Source organism: Hemicordylus capensis, chromosome 1 (assembly GCF_027244095.1).
Source record: "Hemicordylus capensis ecotype Gifberg chromosome 1, rHemCap1.1.pri, whole genome shotgun sequence".
Classification (NCBI taxonomy): Eukaryota; Metazoa; Chordata; class Lepidosauria; order Squamata; family Cordylidae; genus Hemicordylus; species Hemicordylus capensis.
Genome location: NC_069657.1, coordinates 65,023,761 through 65,050,714, shown reverse-complemented (window position 1 = coordinate 65,050,714; position 26,954 = coordinate 65,023,761). Strand labels below are relative to the sequence as shown.

The following is a 26,954-nucleotide window of genomic DNA, read 5'->3' as shown; positions in this document are numbered from 1 at the left end:
TCTGTAAGTCGTGATCTGCTGGCATGTAATAACTCGATCTGCTTCATGCAGACAAAATATATTAAAAGTATGGACGAGTGAAGTTTGTGCCCCAGGGAGAAGGCAAGATAATGCATTGAAATTGTTCAGAGGTAGTTAGATGCCTAATGGTCTAATATGTGAGCTATGTGAGGTCTGGGGTCTGGTTCTCATAAATTCTGGCTAGACTGATCCTGTAATTTCAAGCAAAGGATAAAAACGTTAGCCAGAGTCATCAGTGTTCAAGGTCCATGATGCTGGATATTATTCATGTAAAGGTTCAGGGAAAACAGGAAAAGGAAAGCTCTGGAGCACATTTGAGTTTGTAAGCACTGCATGCTCTCAATTCAAAATAAATTTTAGAAATTGCCAGTACAAGTAGACATCCATATTGTATAAATAAAATCAAAAACCTTTAAAATATTATACATTTTGAATATGTAAGTATTTGTGTCTGTATGTCTATAGATGTGGCAAAATATTATGCTAATAAACAGCATGTGATAGCAGGAGCAGGAACACAATCAGCAGGGAGAAAGTATTTTAAAAACTTCTAGTTGAATGATATGGCTGGTAAGTTAACCAGCTTTAACTTACCTGTTACCCCGTTAGCTAGGCAAAGAGGAACCTTTGTAAAGTGGTGAGTCTGTTTAGTAGGGGGAGAGCAACTGGCCCTATTCACCCAGCACAGTATCCCTCCAGTGACTGTTGCTGGTGTCTATCTTACGTTTCTTTTTAGATTGTGAGCCCTTGGAGGACAGGGAGCCAATTTATTTATGTATTATTTCTCTATATAAACTTCTTTGGAAACTTTTGGTGAAAAGTAGCTTATAAATATTTGCTGTTTTTGTAAAATACAGATATGTACTGCTTTCCCATTGTTTTTATGCTATATATGATGTGTAATCATATACATAGTTTGCATTCTGCAAGCATAGATACATGTCACTGGAAATAAGGAGCCAGCTTGGTGTAGTGGCTAGAGTGCTGGGCTAGGACCGGGGAGACCCGGGTTCAAATCCCCATCCAGCCATGAGACTAGCTGGGTGACTCTGGGCCATTCACTTCTCTCTCAGCCTAACCTACTCACAGGGTTGTTGTGAGGAGAAACCTAAGTATGTAGTACACTGCTCTGGGCTCCTTAGAGGAAGAGCGGGATATAAAATGTAATAAAATAAAATAAAAATAAATACTACCTGCTTCGCTTGAGTTACATGTATACCAGATTTCAGTCTTCTGTTATTTGTAAATACCAGTTACTAAACGGGTGAGTTTTCAATTTTTGCATTATCAGAAATTATCTGATAGCAATGATAATGATAATGATAATAATAGTAATTTGATTTCTATACCGCCCTTCCAAAAATGGCTCAAGGCGGTTTAAATAGAGAAATAATAAATAAATAAGATAGATCCCTGTCCCCAAAGGGCTCACAATCTAAAAGCATGATGACATGCTTTGTCAGCAGAACAGTTGCAGATTTATAGTTAATCATATGTAACATCCTGAACAAACATCTGGAACAAAACTATGGGACAGTTAAGACTATTTTGAAATAATGAGTGATGTAATGAAGGCCTTACTGGACAATTTTTATTGTTGTGTTGACTGCTTATTTGAATGGTCTCAACATGCTGCAGATGTAAATCACAGAATATTGATATTTTGTTTGTCAATGACCATCAATTTAAGAATAGGAGCAAAAGAGCCCCTCTTCCGCCCACCAGTATACTTGATTTCTCTCATGCCTTATCTGCCTCTGCCAGTCATGCACTCAATAGATTATTTCTGTCTTTGCCTATCCACCCTTTCTTACCAAACCCCTGTAGTGACAACCATCAGTCTGGAAGGCTGGTCAGATAAATCCAAGCAAGACCCCTTAGAAAAATATTGTGCTATGATTTCTTATAACAAGGGGAAACAATTAGAACCCTTTCTACTACTACTACTACTACTACTACAAACATTTATATCCCATTTTCCAACAAAAATTCTCAGTGGTTTACATAGAAAAATAATTTAAAAATAAATATGGTTCCCTGTCCCCAAAGGGCTCACAATCCAAAAATTAACATAAGGTATACAGCAGCAACAACCATGGGAGAGATGCTGGGGTTGGATAGGGACAGTTGCTTTCCCTCTCTGCTAAATGTAAGAGATTTGCCACTTCAAAAGGTGTGTCTGTTACCCGACCGCGAATCTGCAGATAATGAATCTGTGGATAACGAGGTCTATCTGTATGTTTCTTCTCTAAGTCCAGCTCACTTCACCAGCTTGTAACTCCTGCCCTAGGTAAAAATATTACCCTCTCCACTTCTGTTTTATTTAAAATAATTTATCTACTTTCTTGTATAACAGGAACCCTCCCATAGTTCTGCCTTATATGAAACAATACAGATATCATCATAATGTGGAGGCTTTTAGAATGTGAAATGCAGGGCTGACACTTTTACAGCTAGCAGCCCTAAAATGGTTGAAGTTTCCACATACAATTTCAGGCAGGGCTCTGCTATGACTGTACAATAAAGCAAATACTGCAGTAGCAACTAAACCATACAATTGGATGTTTTTGTAAGACTCTAGGTTTCACAACAGAGCTGTCATACTAGTCATAGGGGCCTACCAAAGTTCCATTGTCTGAAGCCCACTAGAACTGGGCCAGATGGCAGGAAGGAAGTGGTGACTGAACAGCTTATAAAACTTTCTCAGAGCACACAAATCAATGTTTAAATTAATATAGATCTTGAACCTACATTATCTGTTTTGCGACTTCCATACCTTATGGTTTTTGTGAGGATCTCTCAGAGTACCAATGATGTTTATGATGCAGTTAGATTAAAGCCTTTTGGACATCTAGCGGCTGATGTTGCCATGTGGGAAAAGAAAATCCAAAGCTGCAAAGACAGAATTACAATGGTAATGTGGAATGTAAGAAACATGAATATAGGAAGGCTCAACACAGTGAAAGATGAAATGAATCGACTACAAATTGACATCTTGGGCATCAGTGAATTAAAATGGACTGGAATAGGACACTCTCAGTCAGAAAATCATACCGTTTACTACTCAGGACACGAGAAACAAAGGAATGGTGTTGTTTTCATAGTCAGGAAGGATCTAGCAATGACAGTACTTGGGTACAATGCAGTCAGTGACTGACTAATATCAATTAGCTTTCGTGGACAACCCTTTAACATGACAGTTTTTCAAGTCTATGCCCCAACAACTGATGCAGAGGAAGAGAAAGCTGATGAGTTTTATGCTCAAGTTCAGACTGAAATTGACAGAACATGCAATAGTGGTTGGAGACTGGAATGCCAAAGTTGGAAATGGTAAGGAGGAAAACACAGTCAGACTGTATGGCCTAGGAAACAGAAATGAAGCAGGAGAACAACTTATTAGTTTCTGCCCAGCCAATGATCTCTTCATTGCTAACACATTCTTCAAACAACCATGGACATCACCAGATGGATTACACAGAAATCAAATTGATTTCATTATTGGTGCAAGGATGTGGAAGAGCTCAGTTATAACAGCAAAGACATGTCCTGGGGGACAATTGTGGAACAGATCATGAACTGCTCATGTGCAAGTTCCAAGTCAAGCTAAAGTGGAAAAACAAAGCCATCCAGTTTCCATGATATGATCTTGAGAATGTACCCACCATTTTCAAGGAGAACATCAGGAACCGCTTTGAAGTTCTGAACCTCATTGATAGGGAACCAGAGGAACTGTGGAATGAAATCAAAGAAGTTGTTAAGGATGAATGTGAAAAGAGATTGCCAAAGACCAAGAAACAGAAGAAAGCAAAATGGATGTCAGAACAGACGGTAGAAATTGCCAAGAAGAGGAGAGAAGCCAAAGTCAAGAAAGATAAAGACCTCAGGAAGGTACTTAATAGGGAATTTCAGAAAACTGTTGAAAGACACAAGGGACAGTACTACAACAGCATCTGTAAAGACCTTGAGGATGGAAATAGACACAGAAAAACAAGGATAGTTTTTTAAACTATCTCTGAACTCAGAGGGAGGTTCCAACCTCAAATTGGTATGTTAAGGGATGCCAAAGGACAGATAGTAGCTGATTCAGAGATGGTAGGAGTATACTGAAAATCTGTACAGCAGGGATGTCAGCATCCAAGATACTTTAGAAGATATTTCCTACTTGCGAGAACCTCTAGTATGGAAAGATGAAGTCATATCAGCACTCTAGTCATTACCAAGTTGGAAAGCTACAGGAATTGATGGAATAGCTACAGAAATATGGCAGGCAACAATCAAGGCTCTAACCAAACTATGCCAGCAAATTTGAAGAATAACACAAAGGCTGAGGAACAAGAGACATCATTGCCAATGCACACTGGATAACTGAGAAAGCCAAAGAATACCAAAAAGAAGTCAGTATGTGTTTTATTGACTACAGAAAAGCCTTCGGTTGCATCGACCATGTCAAGTTGTGGAATATCCTTAGGAAAATGGGAGTCCCAGAACATCTCATTGTTCTCATGAGAAACCTGTGCATAGGACAGGAAGCCACAGTCCAGACAAAACATGGTGAAACAGACTGGTTCCAGATCAGCAAGGGACTAAGACAAAGATCTATACTTTCTCCTTCTTTATTCAGCTTATATGCTGAACATATACTGAGAGAAGCTGGATTGGAAGAAGAGTGAGGTTTTAAAGTTGGGCGAAGAAACATCAATAACCTGCGCTACACTGATGACGCCATTCTGATAGCTGAGAATGCGGATGATCTGCAAGTTCTAGTAATGAAAGTCAAGGAGCACAGTGAAAAAATGGGACTACAACTAAACGTAATGAAAATTAAGCTAATGACAACGGGTACAGCAACCAGAATTAACAATGAAGACACTGAAGAGGTGGATAGCTTCTGCCTTTTAGGACTGACCATCAACAGTAAAGGATTCAGGATGAGAAATACGCCACAGACTAGCACTTGGTAGGGTTGCAATGAAGGCCTTGGAGAGGATATTTAGATGCTTTGACATGTCTATATCTACAAAGATTATAATCGTTCGGACAATGGTTTTTCCCATGATACTCTATGGATGCGAAAGCTGGACTTTGAAGAAGTAAGATCGAAAAAGTACTGATGCTTTTGAACTTTGGTGCTGGTGATTACTCTTGGTGATACTATGGACAGCCAAGAAAACAAAACAAATGGATCATATAACAAATCAATCCAGAATTTTCACTCGAGGCACAAATGACCAGGCTCAAACTATCATAATTTGGATACATTATGCGAAAACCCAGCTCCCTTGAGAAATCCATAGTGCTAGGGAAAGTTGAAGGAAAGAGAAGAGGATGACCAGCAGCAAGGTGGATGGACTCAATTACGGCAGCAATGAATGTACCATTGAGAGACTGAAGGCCAAACTGAAGACAGATCATCCTGGAGAGAATCTATCTATGTGGTCGCTAAGAGTTGACACTGACTTGACGGCACTTAATCAATCAACCAATTAATCAGAAAGAAGCATGGATTGTGCAGTAGGTCAAGTAATGGGTTCCCAATAATCTCCTGGGAGGGTTGGAGTTCATAGCTGGTTGCTGAGCTCATTGTGTATCATTCAGGAGCTTTGAATTTATCTTCGTGATATGGTCAGGAATAAAGATTATGTCTTATATGCAATGTGTTGTCAGTTTCAATAATTTTTCAAATCATGGATCATTAGTGACTTTCAGGTAACCTCCAACCTTTTAGGGATAATGTAGAAGGAATCATAGCAGATTACATTCTGGTAAGCATATCTTTTTCCCTTACCAGAGTTCTTTGTGCACGTGTGTCCTTTAATATAAGAAACAACAAGCAGGATAGCTAAGAAAATAAAGCAAAATGCTGGGTCTATAAAAGAAATCAGTAATGATTACACTGATATGTGTTTCTGCTTTCCTTGCTGCACTTGTCATTGCATACTCTAGATCTTTATTAAGTATTGATGCATATGTTTTCAATTATTTTGAAAGTTACAGGGTTTTTTCATGCTGTAATTACAGGGCAATAACACTCCCAAGTCAATTTGACTGACTCATTTGGATGATTGTTACAAATTTAGAAAAGCAGAACTCATCTGGTAATTTTTTTAAATCAGACTGTCCCAGGTAGACTTTACTTTGGGTCACTGAATTTTTGGAGCTCCCCAGTCCAATTAAAAATGTGCACATGTAAAGGATATTAGTACATGTAGATTATGTGGCTAGAACCTGTTTCATAGGAACAAACAATTCAATTTCAGACACCAATTATCAAAAATCAAATACCAAAATTTGTCTGCTTGTTATAACTAACAAGTGTAATACATATTTTCTGACTGTATATTTTCAGTAAGTTCATTCTTTAACCCTTTTCAATAGATACATTTCTTCTGCATTTCCCCTCAGTTTCCCAAGTGAGATCTGTAACACAGATAAAATTCTAAATATGTTATAGACAAATAACTGTTTTGCTGTCATGGGTATTTGCCTTGGAATTGTCTTCTTTCCCTCTTTTGATCAGTAGGTATAGATATATGTATATATATGTGTGTGTGTGTGTGTGTATATATATATATATAGAGAGAGAGAGAGAGAGAGAGAGAGAGAGAGAGAAGATACTGAAATAGGGAAATCAGAATTCCTGTACATTTCAATATTCTGCTTGCTGTAAAGAATGGATGGAACAAGCTGGCCACAGGGACAGCAAGGCTTGTGAATACTCACTAACCAAAACACAGCTGGCATGTCTAATTTTAGGTCTTCTAGCTTTGATCATGGCTCTTTAATGTATTGAATGGAAAAAAAGTGTTCAGACTACAGGAAACATCACAGAAGTTCAGTTCCAAACTCTGCTTTAAATTTAGTCTCAACACTTCAGTGTTTTCCTATCCCCATTTTGTTTAATTTGTGTGTATGTGATTTTTAGTACCTCTGAAAGTTGCCAGGTTGACAGCCCTAGAGACAAAAATCTTACCATATGAGCAGTGGCAGTGACCATTTCCTAAAATTCCCTGCCAGCATGTCCAAGCCTTCAGTCTTAGAGACCCGCTGAAAGCATAGTTTAGTCCCACTGCCCATTCAGAGCCTCACTGTGAAGCCAATGAAAACAATAGGATTTATTTTTATTTGCCATTGAATTTCATGGGAGGAGAATAGAGTCCCTCGGGCCTTGGCCTCTCTTTGTTATCATTTTGTATTACTATTGTATTTTTAAAACGGAGAGCAAAAGAGCGGTAGCTTCTCATGTTGGGGTTTGATAGAGTAATTGTACAAATTAGCATATTCCATTCATAGAAGAGAACTGGTCAAAATAATCAATATATTGTCACTGCCTTACAATATGTAAATAAAACTTTATTCAAAATGTGTTTAGGACCTAAGTGGGGGTTCACACCCAGCCTGCTTGTTAATGAAATAATTAGACTAAGTTTTGATCTCAGGAATGTCCGAGTTTTTGAAACTATGGTGTGAGTGTGTATTTGTTACAGCAGTTATGATTTCAAAGCACATTTAACACCTTACTAATATTTTTCCTTTCACCTTTTGTGAATAAACTTTTGTATGCTCATTTAAATGCAACCCAGAATGTTCTCCATTCCTGTTATCCTTTCTGCTGGAACAATGAATGTTGAGTTCAATTCTAATAGGTCATTATTGCAATATTTAGAAGATTTTTGCAGTAGTAGTTGTTGTTAGAAAGATAGGATTACCTATTACCACATGATACCAATCTCCTGTAAAATAGTTCTTGTCAGTCCAGTGCTTACTCATTGGTCCATCCACCTTTCAAGGAGGACAGCTGGTCTTGTGGTAGCAGGCATGACTTGTCCCCTTAGCTAAGCAGGGTCTACCCTGGTTACATATGAATGGGAGATTAGAAGTGTGAGCACTGTAAGATATTCCCCTTAGGGGATGGAGCTGCTCTGGGAAGAGCATCTAGGTTCAAAGTTCCCTCTCTGGCATCTCCAAGATAGGGCTGAGAGAGACTCCTGCCTGCAACTTTGGAGAAGCCGCTGCCAGTCTGTGTAGACAATACTGAGCTAGATGGACCAATGGCATGACTCAGTATATGGCAGCTTCCTATGTTCCTTTGACCATGATGTGCATTAACAATTTGATTCTGCAACATTGCCCCTGCAGTTAGTTAGTTAGTTAGTTTATAGCATTTCTTAATGTTAAATATTTTATTGTCATTGCAGCAGTATAAAATCTTATTCTCCATTGCATTGTAGAATTCTCCACTATCCAAATGGCTTACTGGACATAAATCCATTTCTATAGAATCCTAGTCACTCCAGCTCTTATTAAACTTTAAAGACTCTTTAATAGGGGCAGTAACTATACATTGATTCACAAAGAACAAAAGTTGGAACATCTTCTCATTGATTATAATGCTGAGCATCATGTATAATCCAGAAAAGGAACGTCTCTGATCGAGACCTCTGCAAGTCCTCTTCAATGGAGAGCTTGGCTCTGTGCTTACATGGAGCTGCCTCCTTCATGGATATAAACAGGGAAATTCTTGTGCACTTGAGAGTTCAGTGTGCACTGTACACTGGGTCTCCATGTAGAATAGCCACAAACAGTGTTCTCTCTAACAAGGATTCCCAGGTGTTGTTGACTGCAACTCCCATAATCCCCAGCCAAAGGCCATTGCAGCTAGGAGTGCTGGGCATTGTAGTCAACAACATCTGGGAATCCATGTTATAAGGAACACTGGCCGCAAAGCCTACTTTGCTTGAAGTAGAATTTCAATGTGATTCAGATATTATTCTTCAGGGTGAAGCATTTGAGGACTTGAAAAGGAAGGGCCTACACATCATCAGACTATCACTTTTGCCTAAAGTGAAATGTAAATTTGAATTTGAGATTCTCACAACATTTAGATAGAAGAAAAAAGGGCATTTTGAAAATACTAGTGTCAGGATCCAACCATGGCTGGACAACAACATGGCCGCTTCTGGGAATCCAGCCCCTAAAGGAGTCCCTAGCCCTTACCAGGATCTTGCTGTAGTCACAGCTCATGAGAGACAGCTGGAGCTTACCCCTCTCATGGAGGTTCTTCCTGAGTCACTTGAGGTCTTGAGAGATCTCAAACCCACCCCCACTTCACCACTCCTGAGATTCCTTCCTTCACCGCACCTGAGATTCCAAGAACAGCAGCAGTGCTGGGCCAGGGCTGAATGCAGAACCAGCAGGGGAGCACCTATCTGAACCTCAGAGCAAAAGTACTTAGCACTTGTTGGTTTAACAGCTCTACACTAAGAGCTCTACTTCTAATGTATCTACCACCATTTTAATATGTACTGTGCTTTACAGTGTTTATTAATACTTCTGTTTGGATGCATAAGAATTTTCCCCAAGCATCTATTTTGCTATATTAACGCTGAAGCAGGAGCATCACATGTTTTAATTAAAGCATTTCTTAAAACTTTAAAGAAACTAATTATTGTTGTGGTTATGATGCCAACCTAGTATCACACTGCAGTCAGGGTTAGGATTTCTCCAGAGGTGAAAGAATAAGTTCCTAATGGTAAAAAAGTCAGTGGCTGACATTCTGACTAATGAAGCAAGGATGCAGCAGGAGGCTTCCCCACTACTGCAGCAATGTACATGAGAAGGGGAGCATGTTTTGCTGATCTTCCCTGCTTCTAGAAATACCATGCACCTTCTGAGAATGTCCCTGAAGGCTGCACAAGAACACTTCCAGAGATGAGAAAGATCAGTGAAAATCGCTCCCATGTGTGCTGTAGTAGTGCGGAAGTCTCCCAATGTTTCCTCCCTTCATTATGATGTCTGCCAGTGAGGTTTTGGGTGCAATTTTCCTGTGGATTTCAAGCATTTTTCTCATTAAAATGGCAAATGAATATTGCCTTTTAGGTTAAAATGATTACTACTCTTCTGATTCCTTTGGCAATAGTCCTCTAAGTAACTTCTTCACCAACTAAATGCAGCTTGTTATTTTTGTTCCATGAAGCTGATCGTAGCTAACATACTAGCTACAATCAGGATGTATTTACAAGCATGGTAAATGGATCTTGAAGTTCTGGGGCTAGTTTCTTAGCCTCAAAGCAAAACTACTGAAATAGCTTAGGAGATTCAATTTCTGCTTTGCTCCTGTGTTTAGTGATTTGGCATTGGTATTCTGCCTGCTTGGAATCAGACTTCATGCTCCTTCATCCCTGCTTCCCTCATTGCAGAAAGACATAGGAAAAAGCTGGGATCCAGTGTTCAAATAAATGCAAGCTTTCTCTGGTTTATGCCCCAATTTCTTCAGTGCACAAGCTGCCCCATCTCTGTCTGACGGAAGGAATTCTATGAGCAAAATATTACCTGAGCAGGACTTATGTGGGTGTGGTAACAAAGTGGACAGAAAGTGCAGAAGGTCACTTATTGAAAAATGGACTCACAAGCAAGGAAAAAATCAAGTTCCCCATTTGTCAGCTTCCCAAACTCCTCCTGTCTAGTTACGACTAACTCAAGGTTTTTGGTTGTCCTAGGTTAATTTAAAATTGTGCCCCTCACCCCATATCATTGTATGCAGAGCAACATAACAGTAGCACTTAAAGTGAACAATGTGTGTTACTTCTTAAAGTCCTTTCCTTTACTACTTTGTCTATGCCCTGGGCGACCAAAGAAATCAGAAGACGGGAGCTTGTTGGGAAACAAGCTGCTAAACATCCTCTTGTGCACTACAAAAGTACAGGAAGTGATCAATTCCCAAGACATTTACATATCTGAGAAAGGTATGCCTAATTAATTTTCGCAGCCCAGGTGATTGTCATGTTTGCTTCTGTTGAGGAACCAGCTCTTAAGTCCTTTGAATTGGCTAGTGGTTTAGCCAGTGCAGCTTGGGTATACCACCTATGCAGGGACTATCTGACCTAATGTTGTTCCTTCCTGCTTTGTTCCCCCTGCCTGCCATCCCTTCTGGTTTCCCCTTGTTCACATCTAGTTGTAATTGTTCTATGGAAAATGCATTGTCTGTGACCTTTTAGTAAAGGTGCAAGCAATGTGCGTACAAGAGGATGCACACATGGAGCTGTCTGCTCTGCTGAATTAAATGTGGAAGATTATACATTTAAGAGTTCAATGTGTATATTGCAGGAGCACTCACAGGCCTTTGAATCGGTGATTATTTGAAAGCAAGTCCTTTCAGTTCTACTTACACAAAAATAATGTGTTTACTACTTAGAAGTAATGAGTTTTGCAAGAACTATATGATGTACACATTTTGCTTGGGAAATTACTCGCATCATAGTGGGTGGGGAGGGTCAGATATTGTTCTCAGTTACAGCACTTTAAATCCATAATGACATGGTTGAAGCCAATGGATTTAAGCCAGATTTATAGCAATGTAAATGGGATTTGGGATCCAGCCGAATTTCTAAGTCTGATGTTGGAAGAAATATTTTTGTGGTTAATATATTGCAGCAGAAATTGTTGGTGAGGAGTGTACTTTCATGTAAGGAATACTTCTGAGATCATGCCAAATTTAGTGAGACTTTGGCAACAGTATACTAGCAGCAAATCATCCAGTCACACAACATAAAGCTGCCTGGGGCAGTTTCAGCATTTATGCCCAACTTTCTAAAAATATTTCCAACCTTTAATTCTAAAGTCAGTATTATTTGCTCTTTCTGGGGTGATCCCAATCTTGCCCTCCACTTTCTGCATAGCCAGACATCTCCTAATCTCATGCTTCCAGTTGAACCTGACTGTGTTGCCCTTATGTAGTGAAAACTCTGAGGAGATGTACAGTTGTTTCCCTTAGCAATTCAAGAGGAGCCACATTCCATCACTTTTCTGCCCCAGTTAGAAAAAAGTGTAGTATATGCTGAGTATATAGTCCCCTATGTATTTGTATTGAAAGTAATGATGCGTATTGCTTAGGCTGTTAACGAAGCATTGACTTTTAACCTCTAACTAGAATTCTTACCTTTACTTTCTTCCCCTTTTTACATAAATGGTGCATGTAGTGTTTCCCTTGGGAAGGACTTAAAAGCATTCTGTTTTATGATGGCTAAATTCTAAATTTTTTCTCATTGCTTTGGAGCTGAATAAAGGAAAGTCTGCTGTTGCTGGAACAAGGAACTAAATGTGTGTTCTTTTTTCTTCCTGGGCACCACTCCTTTATTCCTTTTCATACACCATGTAGGAAATGATTTCTAAGGTACCACCATGTTCATTTCCTGACATACTCAGATTATTCATAGTTGAGCGATAGTAAATAGTAGATGAGCAATAGTAAAACCAGCATTGCACATCTAGGATCTGAAGTAGAGTGGCTGATCTCTGGATGCTCCAATTAGCTGATCATGTAAACCCACACCTCTCATCTGTCCTTGTTACCTTCACCTGACATGCCTTCACCTGTGTGACCACCATAAGCATCCCAGGATAGGGTGGACACCTCACACAGGCGTTTTAGTATCTCCACCCTATTTCATGGCTCCCAAGCCCAAACATCATTGGCTATACTCTGCCTGGCAACACACCACCTCACATTCACCTGCAATGTTCACACACACCTGCTCCAACACCCACACTCACACCCTTCAAGCTACAGTACATTGTGCCATGGCCAGCAATGCATGACCATCAGCACCACACTCCACTGACAGATGCTGGCAGGTAGACCTGGCTGCCCATGCAGCCACAGCCAGGACCAGTTGTGGGACCAATGGCATGAGACGCTGCTTGCCCATTTGAGGGGATGGGGGGATGTGGTGTATGTAAGTATGTATGTATGATTGTGTGACATGTGAACAGGGAGATACAGGGATGGAAAGGGTTGCACAGGTAGCTCCTGGTTGCCACATCCCCAAGGGTGCCCTTTGTCTGAAAGGGCTTCTCTCTCTCTCTCTTTTTTTTTTTACTATTGGAAGTCGATGGCTAAAGCCCTGTTCCAAAAATTGTACTCCCTGTTGCAGTGCCAGGGATGGCACTTATCAGGTGGAGGACCATTGATGTTGCTGGAGCAGGGTGGAAATGCCAAATTGATGGACGAAAAAATTGATGAGTGGACATACTCGTCCCTGCTAACCCAGCCAGAAAGCAAGGGTTCTCTGAGTGAGATGCTGTCCCCTTGTCTCCTGCCCACTAGGGATGTGCGAAACATTTCGAATACAAAATGTTTTGTTGTTTCGGGCCTCCATTTTGTGGCGAACTCTGAGTCAGTCTCCATTTTGTGTTTGACATCTCTTTGAATTTCCTGCCCTTCCAGCCTTCTGATTGGTGACATAAAGCATGGGCTGACCTGCTGATGATTCCTTCCTTGTTCCCCACTGGCTCTTTTGCCTCTTGCCACTCTTTACTGACCCCACATTGACCAGAGGAAGGGTTGGAGAACGGGCAAGGATGGGGGGTTGTTCAAGGAGAAGTTTTCAATTCATTCAGCAAGTTAGTAGTCGCCATTCTGCCTTCCTGCCTCATTGAAGAGAGAGATAAAGAACTAGTTTGCAGCATTGCATGCCTCAAGTTTCCATGATGCCATGCCATTGCCTATGCCTGCCTTGTTGCCAGCCTGAGCCCAGCCTGCTATGGCTACTGCATGCCAGCCTGGGAATGGATTCAGGGGCAGAAGTGTGGGTTGGGTGGTAGTGCCCCAATGGGTGCCTGCCAGGCTGCCACAACCCAGATTCCAAAGGAATTGGGCAAAGGGCTGATTATTTGTGATTTGTTGAAGTTTAAGCGTCTTTAAGATTCCCCCCCATAGGAAATAATGGAGATTTCAGCAGCCCCATAACTCCACTTGGGGAGCACTGAGGTGGCCCAGAGAAAGTGGTGATGTAGTACACATAGGATGCCAACCACCCCCATGGGTTGCTAACCCATGGGGTGCTGGGGTCTGTTGTTTTTGAGGTGATCTGAGTGTAGATTCTCTGGTAGCTTATGAAATTTCCAACAACAAACCATGAATCCACTCTCATATGCTACCAGAGAATCTACACTCTAAACATCTCAGAAACAACAGAACCCAGTACCCCATGGGTTAGCAACCCATGGCGGCAAAAGGCTTAATCCATTCCTGAGTGAGCTTGGTCCTGTCTGAAATCATTGCTGGCTGAGGGCAGGGCAATGGCTGCTGTGATAGTATATGAATCCTGGGAGGCTAGCACAGTAGGGGTCATGGTCTGTGGTGGTTGTAAGGAACTGTGGGAAAGACTAAGACAGTGATTGTGTGGGTGGGATGACTACAAGAGGAGATGGAGAAGGCTTTCTCCACCACTCTCATGACTGAGGTCCTACAGCCCTCCAAATGATTGTGTGAACAGGCCCAAAGTTTATTTTAACACAAGATTCTGTTCTAAAGACAAGTATGTCTTAGGGAGGTTTGAATGATTGCCAGGGAAGGTGTGAGCTTCTTCCCAACTTCTTCTACCCACTCATTATGTATATTGATTGGTTTTGTGACAAACTTTGTTGGACGTTGTGTCCCACTTCAGATTTAATGGAAACCATGGTTTCCCAGTACATGAGTGAGACTTAAAGAGCAACAGTCTCATGTGCTCCCCTCTGTCATCTTCCTCGTTTGTATACTTTTCCTTCAGGTTTTCAGTGTTTTAAACATACCTTTTATTGTAAATGTACAGAATTAAAAACCAGTAGTGTAATAACATATATCTTCCTTCATAGATCACAATAGACATTTGCTTATAAATATTTGTTTAGGACTGAATAACTTAAAATGCTAAATCTCGGGGCTATAGCTTTCACAGTTCCTGTGTCACCTGAACTTGGGAAACCATGAATATTTTTGTCCATAAACCAGCATTTGTTAGCAAAATCTGATGTTGATTTGTTGAACAAATTGTAGTTAAAACAAATTACAGTTCCCCCAGTTTGAATGACAGTTGGAACTGTGGTTAATTTAAAAACTGAAAGCAGAAACATTCAGTATCCTCTTTCAGAGCATGAAAGAAGAGAAGAGCCTGTTGTTCTCCAGGGCTTGTTTTCTTAGTGGGAAGCCATGGTTAACTGTTCCTTCTGAAGAACTAGGCCTCCATGTCTCAAATTATTTAGCTCATCAATCTATATACCTTTCTTACTGTCACTGTCCAGTTGACACTGTTCCTGCAACCACTGACAGGGAGCCAGCATGGTGTAGTGGCTAGAGTGCAGGACTAGGACCGGGGAGACCCGAGTTCAAATCCCCATTCAGCCATGAAACTAGCTGGGTGACTCTGGGCCAGTCACTCTCTCTCAGCCTAACCTACTTCACAGGGTTGTTGTTGTGAGGAGAAATCTAAGTATGTAGTACACCGCTCTGGGCTCCTTGGAGGAAGAGCGGGATATAAAATGTAAAAATAAATAATAATAATTAATAATAATAATATTTACTGTCCAAATTGGAATCACCAGCATAGATGGTAGTGTGCTAGAACAGCTGGTAAAACATGGTACAAATATGTGTTTGAACAAAGGAGAGGTGAAGGAGAGTGAAAAAGAGAAAGAAGGGAGAAAGTAGAAAGATAATGAGGCTGTTCACACGAGCAGCCCTATCCAGACTTGGGCAGCCCTACCTGGGTATAGAGATGTGCATAATGTTTCAATGAAATGCTTCAACTCGAAACAGGCCATTTAAAGCTCGAAACAGAACACCCTTTAAATAAAGGGCCTGTTTCGAGCATGGAACAGAACAACCCTGTTTCAATCTAAATCTTTCAACATTTTGAGTGCCATTTTGGAGGCTTGTTTTCCCCTTGCTCATTGGTTTTATGGCACTGGCTTCCATTTGGCTTGCAATCTCCTTGCTTCTTGGTTGGCTTGCTAACATACAAATTGTGTTGTCATGCGCAACTGCACCCCCATTGGTTGGGAGGAGGGAGGCAGGAACATAAAAGGAGGGAATTTCAAAATGTATTCAAAGGGACTGGGAGGCAGAGAGAGCCTTTATTGTCTTATAGTGTGCCTCTCTTGAAGAAGGGGATACATCAGGAAAGGAGGAAGGTAGGTTTGATTTTGTAGTTTTCTTTTCTCAGCACTGAGTATAATACGCTGTGCTGTTGCTGCTTTTATTATCTGGTTTTGCTGGATGTCAGATTGGAAAAAGGCAGAAGGGTGCCTGCCTTCTTTCAGTTGTGGTTTGCTTTTTGTGAGATAGTGTTGTGGTGAGAAATGGACAGTGGTAGCTGTGTGTGCCCGTGTGTGTGTGCGCATGTGTGCTATTTCTTGGTGATTATTGTGATGAGCTCCATGTCTGGCCTTGAGACTGACTTGTGCTTCATTCACTGCTCTGGTCCGCTCTGCAGTCTGCATTGCAAAGTGTACTCAGCCAAAATATGGCTGAAGTTGCTCTAGTTGAGCTTATGGCCAAGCTTGCTGCTAAGGGTGCTGCTGTGGCAGCTGTTGCAATGCTAGGAAGTAAGGAGTTATAATTGTGTGTGAGAGAGCAACTTGTTCCAGTGATGTTACTGCAGCACAGTCACTGTGGCTGGCATTTGATTCTGGGTGAGTGATTCTTTTTTAGCCATTTTGGGACTGTCTTTGAAATGTGTGTTTTGTGTTGGGAGGGACAGATTCCCTTTTACAGTGTGCTTCTTCCATGTTTCCAGGGCAGGGTTGCAAAATGCATTGCAAATTGCAATACAAAACTTGTATGCACTCTGTGCCATACGGAACAATGGGAAAAACTCAAAACACTGCATTGTTTCCCAGGGGTAGCTGCTAAGGATACCAAAGTAGGCTGTGTGGTAGGGCATGATGGATGCTACCTACCACCAAACCCACAAAAGAAATGGGCAAGGAGCCATTAATTTTTTTTAACCTTTCCCCCAACCCCCCATAGGATCCTATGCGGTTTGGGGAAAACATTAAACATTTGATGAAAATTGCCCATGTGCCCATTTCGTCTGTGGGCTGGGTGATAGGTAGCACCCATCATGCCTTACCACACTACCCACTTTGGTATCCCTAGGAGCTACCCTTGAGAAACAATGGGGTGTTTCAGCCATTTGCGCGTTATTTTGACCTCAAAACAGAGCGCAAAACCAATTTCATAGACAGCCCTACTACGTAATGCTGTTCATGTGAAGTGCCGGGATTGGAGCCAATCCTGGCGCTGTATCCCTGGGTAGCCCAATTTTTTTACTTGGACTTTTACCTGAGTAAAAGGGTGCAAGCATGTCCTTTTGCCCAGATTCAGGGTCATGTGTCTACTTGGGCTGCAGGCAGCCTGAGTAGACACAGAACTGGGCGCCTATGGTGCCCAGCTTGAGGGGAAATCCCTCAAAGCACTGCACTCCTCGTGTGGTGCATTGAAGAATATCTGGAGGCCAGGCTTCATTTTCCCAGCCTGCAAGAACCCACACTGCTCAAAATAGCACAGATCGTGTGAGTGCACAAGCCACACACCACACAGAGGACTAGGGGTGTGCATGGTCCACAGACTGAGCTGTGGTCTGAATTCAGACTGGTCCACAGTCCAGCAAACTGGTTTGAACTGGTTCAGCCAAACCACAGTCCAGTCCAGTGGTTCAAAGCAGTGCTGGGGGTGATTGATGGTGGTGGTAAGCAGCAGCTTTATAAGTAAAGGTGCAGGTCCTTACCAGTGTGATCACTGCTCCAGGCAGCTTCTTGCTGTGGCGGCGCACCCCCCAGCAGCCCGCACATCATCTTCATCACAGCTCCATCAACCACCTGGCTTCGGTGCATTCTGTTGGTGAGTGACAGAGCTGCTGGGGGGAGCGCTGGCACTACAGAAAGCTGCCTGGAGTCAGTGGCAGTCACGCTGATAAGGATCTGCTCCTTACATTTAAAAGTGCCACATGTCCGCCCCGCCCCGCCCCAGTGCCTCCTCAGTCTGTCAGACTGGTCCACGGTTCAGACAAACTGATTCACTGAACCACGGACCAGTCCTAATTTGAACTGCAGCTTGGACCGCAGTCCATGCACATCCCCACAGAGGACAACTGATCATCTGGGGGGAAGATAGGTTTGACCCTGCCTCCCTGCCCCCCACCTGCCTTTGCTACCCCATAAATGGTTGTGTACAAGACTTCACTATTTGGATGCTTATTGATTGATTTGATTTGATTTGATTTGATTTATATACTGCCCTTCCAAAATGGCTCAGGCTTTATATAACAGAGATAAATGGCTTTGTATAAAAATACATAAAATGAAAAACTAAAAGGGCAGTCAATTATGAGTTTGGGTAAAAGGTAAGTCCTCGACTTGGAACGATTGTAGGCCACTGCGCTAGGGAATGTTACAGTTTACTGACAATGCAAATGTATTTTGCTGAGCAAACTGTGAACAAACTATGCAGATAAAGACAGTGTGTAAGTTATCAGGACTGAACAGGTTTTTGACCTCAGGAATTATCCTGGCTTAGTGAAGTCAGAAGGGCTCTCATGATGTTCTAATACTGGTTCTTCTGGATACCTCACTACTACCCTTGACTATACATACTTCCAATTCAGCTCCAGTCTCCTGCTTGTCTGTCTCTTCACGTCTCCTGAAATTATTCATCAATCCTCCCTGAATTTTGTGCTTGTGTCAAGCTGCGCCTGTCTATGTCACTTTATACTTGCTCAGGTTTATCCTTTCTTTTTGCAATATCATAACTTTCTAATTATTTTATTCTGGATTAGTTTTTTTTTATCTACAGAACTTTGTTTGCCCTTGACCACACCTCATTTTTTATGTTCTACATGGCATTCACAGATGTATAATAATAGGTATAAGAATCTGAGCACTTATTTCGGCTTTTGTCCCAACTCCTGAGAAGCCTACTTGAAACTCCCGAGAAGCCTACTTGAAACACTGGGGCGTCCACACAGGGCATCCACCACCCTTGATCACTCTTTGAAGAATACTATGGCAGATAATATAATTCATTCTTTCCAGTTTTTTAACCATAAGTGTCTTCAGATAGCACATTTTAAGCATTTTGTACTAGGATACAAGACTTAAACTGGTGTGTGATGAAACATTCAGATATACTATAGCCAAGGAAATACAGCCCAATAGGTTTTTATGGTCCAGTTGTTTGTTTTTTCAGTTGCTAGCCTGGGGCAAACAAGTCAGCTTGGACAATATCTATTTTAGCTGTGATTTTATCAGCTCTTATCTTAAAGAAAGTTTGCTCTTCCTCTGTACTCCTTCCCAGTTTCATCAGCTTTTTAATAAATAAGTAAGCTAAATGTTTTTGTTTGTTCTCTGTGCTTTAGCTATTTACCTGTCTATGAACATATTGTTTTAGAAGTGCTTTTTTATTACTAATTAATTTAACTGCACACACTGTAGTCTGTAACACATTTTCTGTTATATGCTATAATGTGTTACAGGTTCCTCCCACGGCAACCTTACCATAAAGCTTTAATTGCTTTCCTCTAAGCCTCACCTCATGTTTGATTTATCTGGTTTATTTGTATAAAGATTCTCTGGTTTACAATGTGTACACAAGTCATTAAAAAGGTGTTGATGTTTATCTCTCAGCTGAACTTGCCAGTTGGTTTCTGCATCCACCACCACCCCTTCCACACTTTATGAATTTATGACATAGGCAATAAAGACAAGGGTCAGAAGAACTGTTGTCTCTTCTGAACCACTTTCTTACTCTGTAGTGAACAAACCAATGTGGTCACTTGTATTGGCACAAGAAATTGTGATAGCCGTGTTAATGGTAATAAATGCTTATATAATTAATAAATTCATTAAGTGGAAGAACTTGCTGAATTTCTTAGAACAGTTGTACTTAGTACAGTTCTTAATATATAAGGTTTGTTCAGATGATATTTTAACTGGCCCATTCTAAATCCATGGGAAACAAGTGTGAGTGTGCAAGTGTCTTCCACACCTGCTGCATTGTCTTGCTGCCATCTAATCATCATCATCATCATCATCATCATCAAGAGTGATTCATCCAAACTGTGTAGTATTCTTAATAAATAAGCTAAACATTTTTGTTTGTTCTCTGTGCTTTAGATACCTGTCTATGAACATATTTATTTAATTTATGTGCTTTATTTGCTTACCTGTCTATGAACAGTATTTCATTTGAATGTTTGGGGTGGTTCAGATGAAGTGGCTCCCATGCAATTAGACAGCAGTGTAAGAGTATGCTAGGAAAAGAGGGAAGGCATGTGTGCCCACTCTCTTCTCCCATATGCTTAGAGTAGCTGGCAGTCATATAGTCTGAACCAGTCCTGTGTAGGGCCACTGTGTTAGGCTACAATCCTACACATACTATTTCAGAGTAAGTGGCGCTGAAACTAGTTTTCCAAGTGAGGATGTACATGAGCAGCCTGCGCATCTACTGCGTATAGCAACTAAGCAAACCGAATGAGTTTGTGGCCCTGCTCCTGTGTCAAATTTACATGTAGCATTAGTTTAAGTTGTCTCACTGTAGTCATGGGGTTTATTGGGCCATTGCAGTCAGTGCTCAAAGTGTGTGTGTGTGTGAGGGGGAGCAAGTAGGATAACTTTGTTTCAAATGAGGCCAAGCAAACCAAGGTGGTTTTATGTCAAAAGGTAAGAAGGTATTAGGTCCACCTGATGAGAAGCAGGGTGGTATCTCACACTACACTGAACACTGATTACAGTGTGACTGTAGAAGAGAGCAGGATTAATCTGTGTCTTGTACATATGGTTTTTTAAGAAGTTCCATATGTCACCAGCAAGCAATTCTTAGAGCTAAGTCAGCCTGTAAGAATTCCATGGAGGCCAATGGTGGTGGTCGTAATGTTTGTTTCACTGCTTGGCTGAAGGTTTCAGATGGAATGGTTAGAGCAGTGATTCTCAAACTTGGGTCCTCAGGTGTTATTGGACTTTAACTCCCATAATCCCCAACCAAAGGCCACTGAGGCTGGGGATTATGGGAGTTGAAGTACAATAACACCTGAGGACCCAAGTTTGAGAATCCCTGGGTTAGAGTCACCATGCACTAAATTTTCCAGCAGCCCAAAACTTTCTTTCGTTAGCTGAAGCAGGAATATTTGGAAGTGTTTCTTATGTTTGTTCTTTGTGTATTGTCACAATTATATATCTGTGAACTAAAGAACAGTTTGCTTCATCTAGACAGTCATTTTGTCTATTCCACCAGAGCCCATTTGTTACTGCTTTACTAAGCTCCATTCATAAGCTTCATTTTCTTTTAAAAATATAATTCCTGTTGTCTTCAGGAGAAGCAAGGTAGGGGCAGACAATTTCCATTAAGGTCCAAAGGATTAAATATTAAACGTAGAAGAAATTGTGTCTATTGTATACATGTAATTTATTCTATTTTCAAATCTACATTGTTTAAAAAATAGTAATAAAGTTTCACAAATTTTCAAAACTTTTGATAGTGTAATATTCTTCACTTCATGAAAACTCTTCTCAGGTCTACATTATATGTCAAGCTACAGTTTGAAGATGTGATAGCCACACTTTTTTATTTTTAGACAAAGAGATCTTTTAACAAGAGCAACAATATTCTTCATACTTGTGCAACACATAAGATTGTTTCTGGATTAATCAAGCTGACCTGCATGCTTTAAACTGCAAAGTTTAAACAAAGTATATAAATTTCACCAAAACTAATATGACTTGTACATGCATAACCATGTGCATATTTTCAGCCTAATTATTCAATCCTAAATATGCTTATTCAGAAGTAAAACCCACTGAGTCCGATAGGATTTACTTCACGGTAAAAATGTTTAGGGTTGCAGCTTTGGATGTTCTGAAATCCTAAGCCTATATACTTGAAAGTAAGCCCAATTACAATCAATTGGTCTTACTATTAGGATTGCTTTGTAAGACTACAATCCTAACCATACTTCTTATTAGAAAGTAAATCCTTTTGAGCTCAGTGGTATTTATTTCCAAGTAAACATGGTTAGGATCAGTCTGTCAGTAGGAGGTGTAATGTTTTGTAATTTCAGCTGGAAAGAAACAGTAAGAGGTCTTTATCAAAATGTAAGATTTCTTGAGAGCTATACAAGGAGTTTGCTGTGTGTTCTGCCAGTACTGCCCACTTTTCTGTGCCTAATGAGTTCTGCCAGAAAATGAGGAAGTGGTATGGCTTTTCTATAAAATTTTGTATTGTAACATTTCCCAGAAATTTCCTGATTTTAGAATGTTTAATTTAGTTGTAGTAAACAAAACTAAAGAAGTATCCTGTGTTAGTTTTGCATGCTGTATAAATATCACAAACATTTCCCCAATAGTCAAAATATAGGAGTAAAAAACACACACACCAATGAAGCATATTTAATGTGCATAACCAAAGATTTTGATACATAACATATATTGAGGTCATGCACATGACCTCAACAGGGAGGGAGGAAGGGAGAGAGGGCTGAAGGGAAGCTCTCCTGTCTTGCCTGGCAGAGGAACAGCCACCATCCTTCCCTCCACTGTGTCATCTGCCCATACGAGTGGTGCCACAGTGAAGGGAGACGCTGGGAGTGGGAGGATTTCCCCCTTCCACATCCCAGGGTACCCCAGCGCATGAGCACGGCCATGCCTTCCTCCCAGTTTTCCACTGGAAATGGCAGCAGGCCGGGGGAAACCCATTTAACCTGGCTGTGATCACCCAGACAATTGCCAGCCACGGTTAAGCAAACCTGTGGTTTGCTTAACCTCAGCTAATTGCGAGGTTTGAAAGTAGAGCTTGGTGCGAGTGCAGTGCTGGGAGTGAACTCACTCCCAGCACTTTACATGTGCAGCCTAACGCATGTGCACTAGCCTGGGTTAGGCTGTGTGCGTGAATACCCTTATTATATTAGGCCTATCAAAAACCTATCAAAAGTGCGTAATTATTCAATACAATATGTCCTAGGGGTTTTTTTAACCACTAACACTCTGGTTCAAGAGCCCTGAATGTTCAGTTGGTCATGTTTATATATAGCTTATAGGGACGTTCGTGTTTGTTTTTGTTTTTTCCTTTCAATTTACAAATGTATCTACTTCTGCATACCTAAGGAACTGCCTTGTTTTTGGGTGGCCCTGTTTAACTTGCAAACTGATTGGCACTGAACCATCTGAATTCACTATTAGAGGGAAAGATACTTCATCAGTGGATTGTAGAGGGTGCAATACACATGAATCTTGATTTTAGGACCAAGCTAAACTTTTGCGACAACCACCCATGAAACAACATTTGTAGTTTTTATAAATTTAATCCTACTTTCTTCCAAGCCATTGGCTGAAGTTATTTTATTTCTAGACTTGAGGTGGTATGAGCAAAATTATAAGCAATGGGAAGCTTCATGAAGCTGCTTTAATTAAGCTTCATGAAGCTCTTATGAAGAAAGAAATCAAGGTGGCACCCCCCAAATAAATTATGATAATAGGTGACTTCAATAGTTCTCTGATAATATTCCTCAGTGTACAGCAGATAGAGGGATATGATTGAAGTCACCTATTATCATAATTTATGTCATGGCTGAGTATTTTTACTCACAGTGATACCTCCCAAGATTTCTGATTTATTGCATGCAATTCCTTTCTTGATATATAGAGCAGCAGCACCAGCACCAGTGCAACATCATCCCCCCCCCTTTTTAACTTGTAGATTTTATATTTGGGGATAAGCACATCCCATAGATATTAGCCCTAATGAAGTCCTGGTGCTTTGCATGTGCTGATGCTGCCTTCCACACTAAGGCAGTGCACATGCTCACATGGATTCATATGTGATTTTTTTCCCTAATCTTCCTCGGCCTTGGAAGCACTCCCTGCAACCCAGAAATGGATCCCCAGAGCTTGCACAGGCCTGAGGGACCCACTTCTGGGTTGCAAGGAGCGCTATGGGGGAGATCAGCAAATATTACCCCCATGCAGTCATTGAACTACCCATCTCTCCCCCCCCCATTGCTAGCCTACAGAATAGAAGTGCCAGTGCTCCTCATGGAGTGCTAGCACTTCATTAGTCAGTAAGCCAACTAATAGCTATATTGTAGCTCTCTTTTTCATCAGTGAGTTTTTTTGGGGGGAGTTGATTTCCATTAGAAAAACAGTGCAAAGGAGAATAATTACCCCCTACTACCCTAACTACCCTAGCAATGGAGCCCCAATCCAATCTCCTCCTGCTTTTAAGCAAACAAAAAGACACTGAGAAGTTCAAACATGAATTTCCCATATCAGATCTAGTTTGGCCTTCAGCAGTTTAATCCAATCCACTATCAGACTTAGTTCAATTTTGAACTTAACCTATGGGCATAGGTGAAAATTGAATGCAAGTTATAATTTGTTTGAAAACTTAGCTGCGCAAAACCTTCAGAACTCTTCAGAATATTGCTGCTGGCCTGCTACAAAAGAAAGAAACTGACCTCCACCAGCACAGTATGGGGAGGGGAGCCTACTTAGCAGGCTGAACTGGGCCCAGTTCTCTCCAGAGGCTCAGAATAGGCCACAACAGAATCCCAGGGCACTGGACCCTCAGCAGTTGACCAACCTGGCTGCCACATACCAGTTGTAGTTCCTGGACTATGTACAAAGGCAGCCCCACATAAAATGCACAACAGTAGTCAAGCCTGGAGGCTACCAGCATATGTACTACTGTTTTAAGGTCATTTACTTCCAGAAATGGGTGTAACTGGCGTATCAGCTCAAGGTAATAAAAAGTTTTCCTGGCCGCTGCCTCACCCTGAGAAACCAGAGAGAGTTTTGGATCCAGGATCACTCCTAAGCTATGTATCTGATCTTTCAGGGGGAGTGTAACCCCCTACAGAACAGGCAGATCTAAACCATGTCTAGGGTCTTGGACCACCACCACCCCCCCTAGGTTCTTCTGTCTTATTTGGATTCAACCTCAGTTTGTTATCCCTCATCCAGCCCATTACTGCCTCCCGGCAAGCATTTAGGGAGATTATGCTTTCTCCTGATGATGTTGACATGGAGAAATAGATTTGGGTGTCATCAGCATATTGATAACACCCTGAACCAAATCTCCTGATGATATCCTCCAGTGTTTTCATGTAGATGTTAAAGAGATTTTATGCATGAGAGCGTTTATCTTCAGGGGAAAAAATCATTAAAGGTGTCACAGAGGGTAACCAATGGTTCCAAATTTGGATTCAAGGGGGAGGGGCTCATAACTCTCTCACAACCCTAGACAACTCCACTGGACCTGAAAAGAGCAGGATGAAATACTGTGAGTAGATGAAGATACATACCGAAAAAAGTATTGGATATAGACAATTGATGTATGCCACTGAGGAAAACGTATTGTCGAAACGCGTCTGGCATTTCAAATATTCTTATGGAGATTCACAAGTGATCTTATTTGGCACTCCACTTGGAAAGAATACTCATTTATTTGAAGAATTGGATTTCAAACTAGTGGAAAGGCGACTTGACATTTGATATTTTACATATGCATTCCCTTGAAAATATTTTGATTCCATTTCACCTTCCACTTGGAAAAGATTCATTTTATCTGAGAATTGCATTTTATATTTTGAGGATGTGACCCATTATTTTATGTAGGATTTTCTTTTTTGAAGATTCATTCAAAAAACTTCAATTGATACTTCATTTGGGAAGGACATATGCATATGGATCTCTAATTGACTTATTCAGGTCTACAGGAACTTGTATAAATTTTTTGTTATTTTATTAACAATATTTTATATTTTATTTTGTTATTTTATTAAATGTTCATATTATATCTATTAAGTTGTTTTGAGTTATCTAGAGTTGGGCATTTTAATAATTTGGGGGGGCTCTTTGTCTGATCAGCGTTTTGATCAAGACCTTGCACCAAATATCCTGATGATCTCTCCCAGCAGTTTCATGTAGATGTTAAAGAGCACTGAAGACAGTATGAAGCATTTTGGAACTCCATCCAGTAACTCTCACTTTGCAGAGCAGTTTCTAATGGGTCTAGATAATCTGTTTCCTCCAGGACTGTCTAGAGCTGAGAGCCACTCAATCACCTTGCCAAACCATGGGAGATTAGAGGCGGGCCTATAGATGCCTAATTCTGAGGGGTCCGATGTAGGTTTTTTCAAGTATGGTTTATTTAAAAAATTTATTTTTTTTATTTTGCATTTATATATTGGCATGGCATGGCATGGTATGGTATATAAATAAAACAAATAATAAATATTATTTTATTTATATGTTTATCATATTTTTTAACCACCTGATATGTACATCTACAGGGGTGTACAACATTTAAAACAATATAAAAAGTCCCAGATTAAAATCCATGAAGCACAATAAAAATAATAGGATAAAACAATTATTAAAACAAATTATTAAAATCAATTCTAATTAAAAGCCTGCAAGAACAGGTGCATCTTGAGGGTCTTCCTGAAAACAAACAGAGAAGGAGATGCTTTTATTTCAGCAGAGAGCATATTCCAATCCCCAGGGCAGCCACAGAGTAAGCCTGGTCCCCAGTTGCCACCAGACGAACTGGCGGCAACCATAACCGGATCTCTTCAGAAAATCATAACAGGAGGCAGGCTTCATGACAAATAAGGTGCTCTCTTAAAAATCCTCTCTTAAGTATGTTTTAGTGATAGGCTCCTTAAGACAAGAAGGCATCCTACCCTCCCTCAGAGAAGCATTTATGATGTTTACCAGACCCTCTCTGCAATCTGATTTTTGGATAAAATAAGCCAAGTTGGGCAAGGGTCAAGAGAACAGGTGATAGGACACACAGTCCGAAACAGCTTCTCCACATCCTCGGAAGTCACAAACTGAAAGTGATCCAGTATGACGACATAAGAGTAGTTGCTGGATACCTCCATAACAGACTCTGCCCTAATTGTAGAAAGCAGTTTGGCCCGAATATGATATATTTTTCCACATACACACACAAAATCATTAAGAGCATCACAGCAGGTAACTGATAGTTCCAAATTTGGATTTGAGGGGAAGGGGGCTTGTACAACCCTAGACAACTCCACTGTACGTGAATTTGCAGATGGAATGTGGGCAGAAAATAATTGCTTCTTTGCTGCGTATAATGCAAAAGCATAGATCTCCAAATC

The 26,954-nt window shown here is 40.8% G+C and overlaps 1 protein-coding gene across 12 annotated transcripts in view; it reads left to right on the top strand.

The window, feature by feature from the left end:
- Nucleotides 1–26,954, top strand: part of MEIS2 (Meis homeobox 2) — a 360,641-nt gene that overhangs the window by 171,269 nt on the left and 162,418 nt on the right. The window lies entirely within an intron of this gene.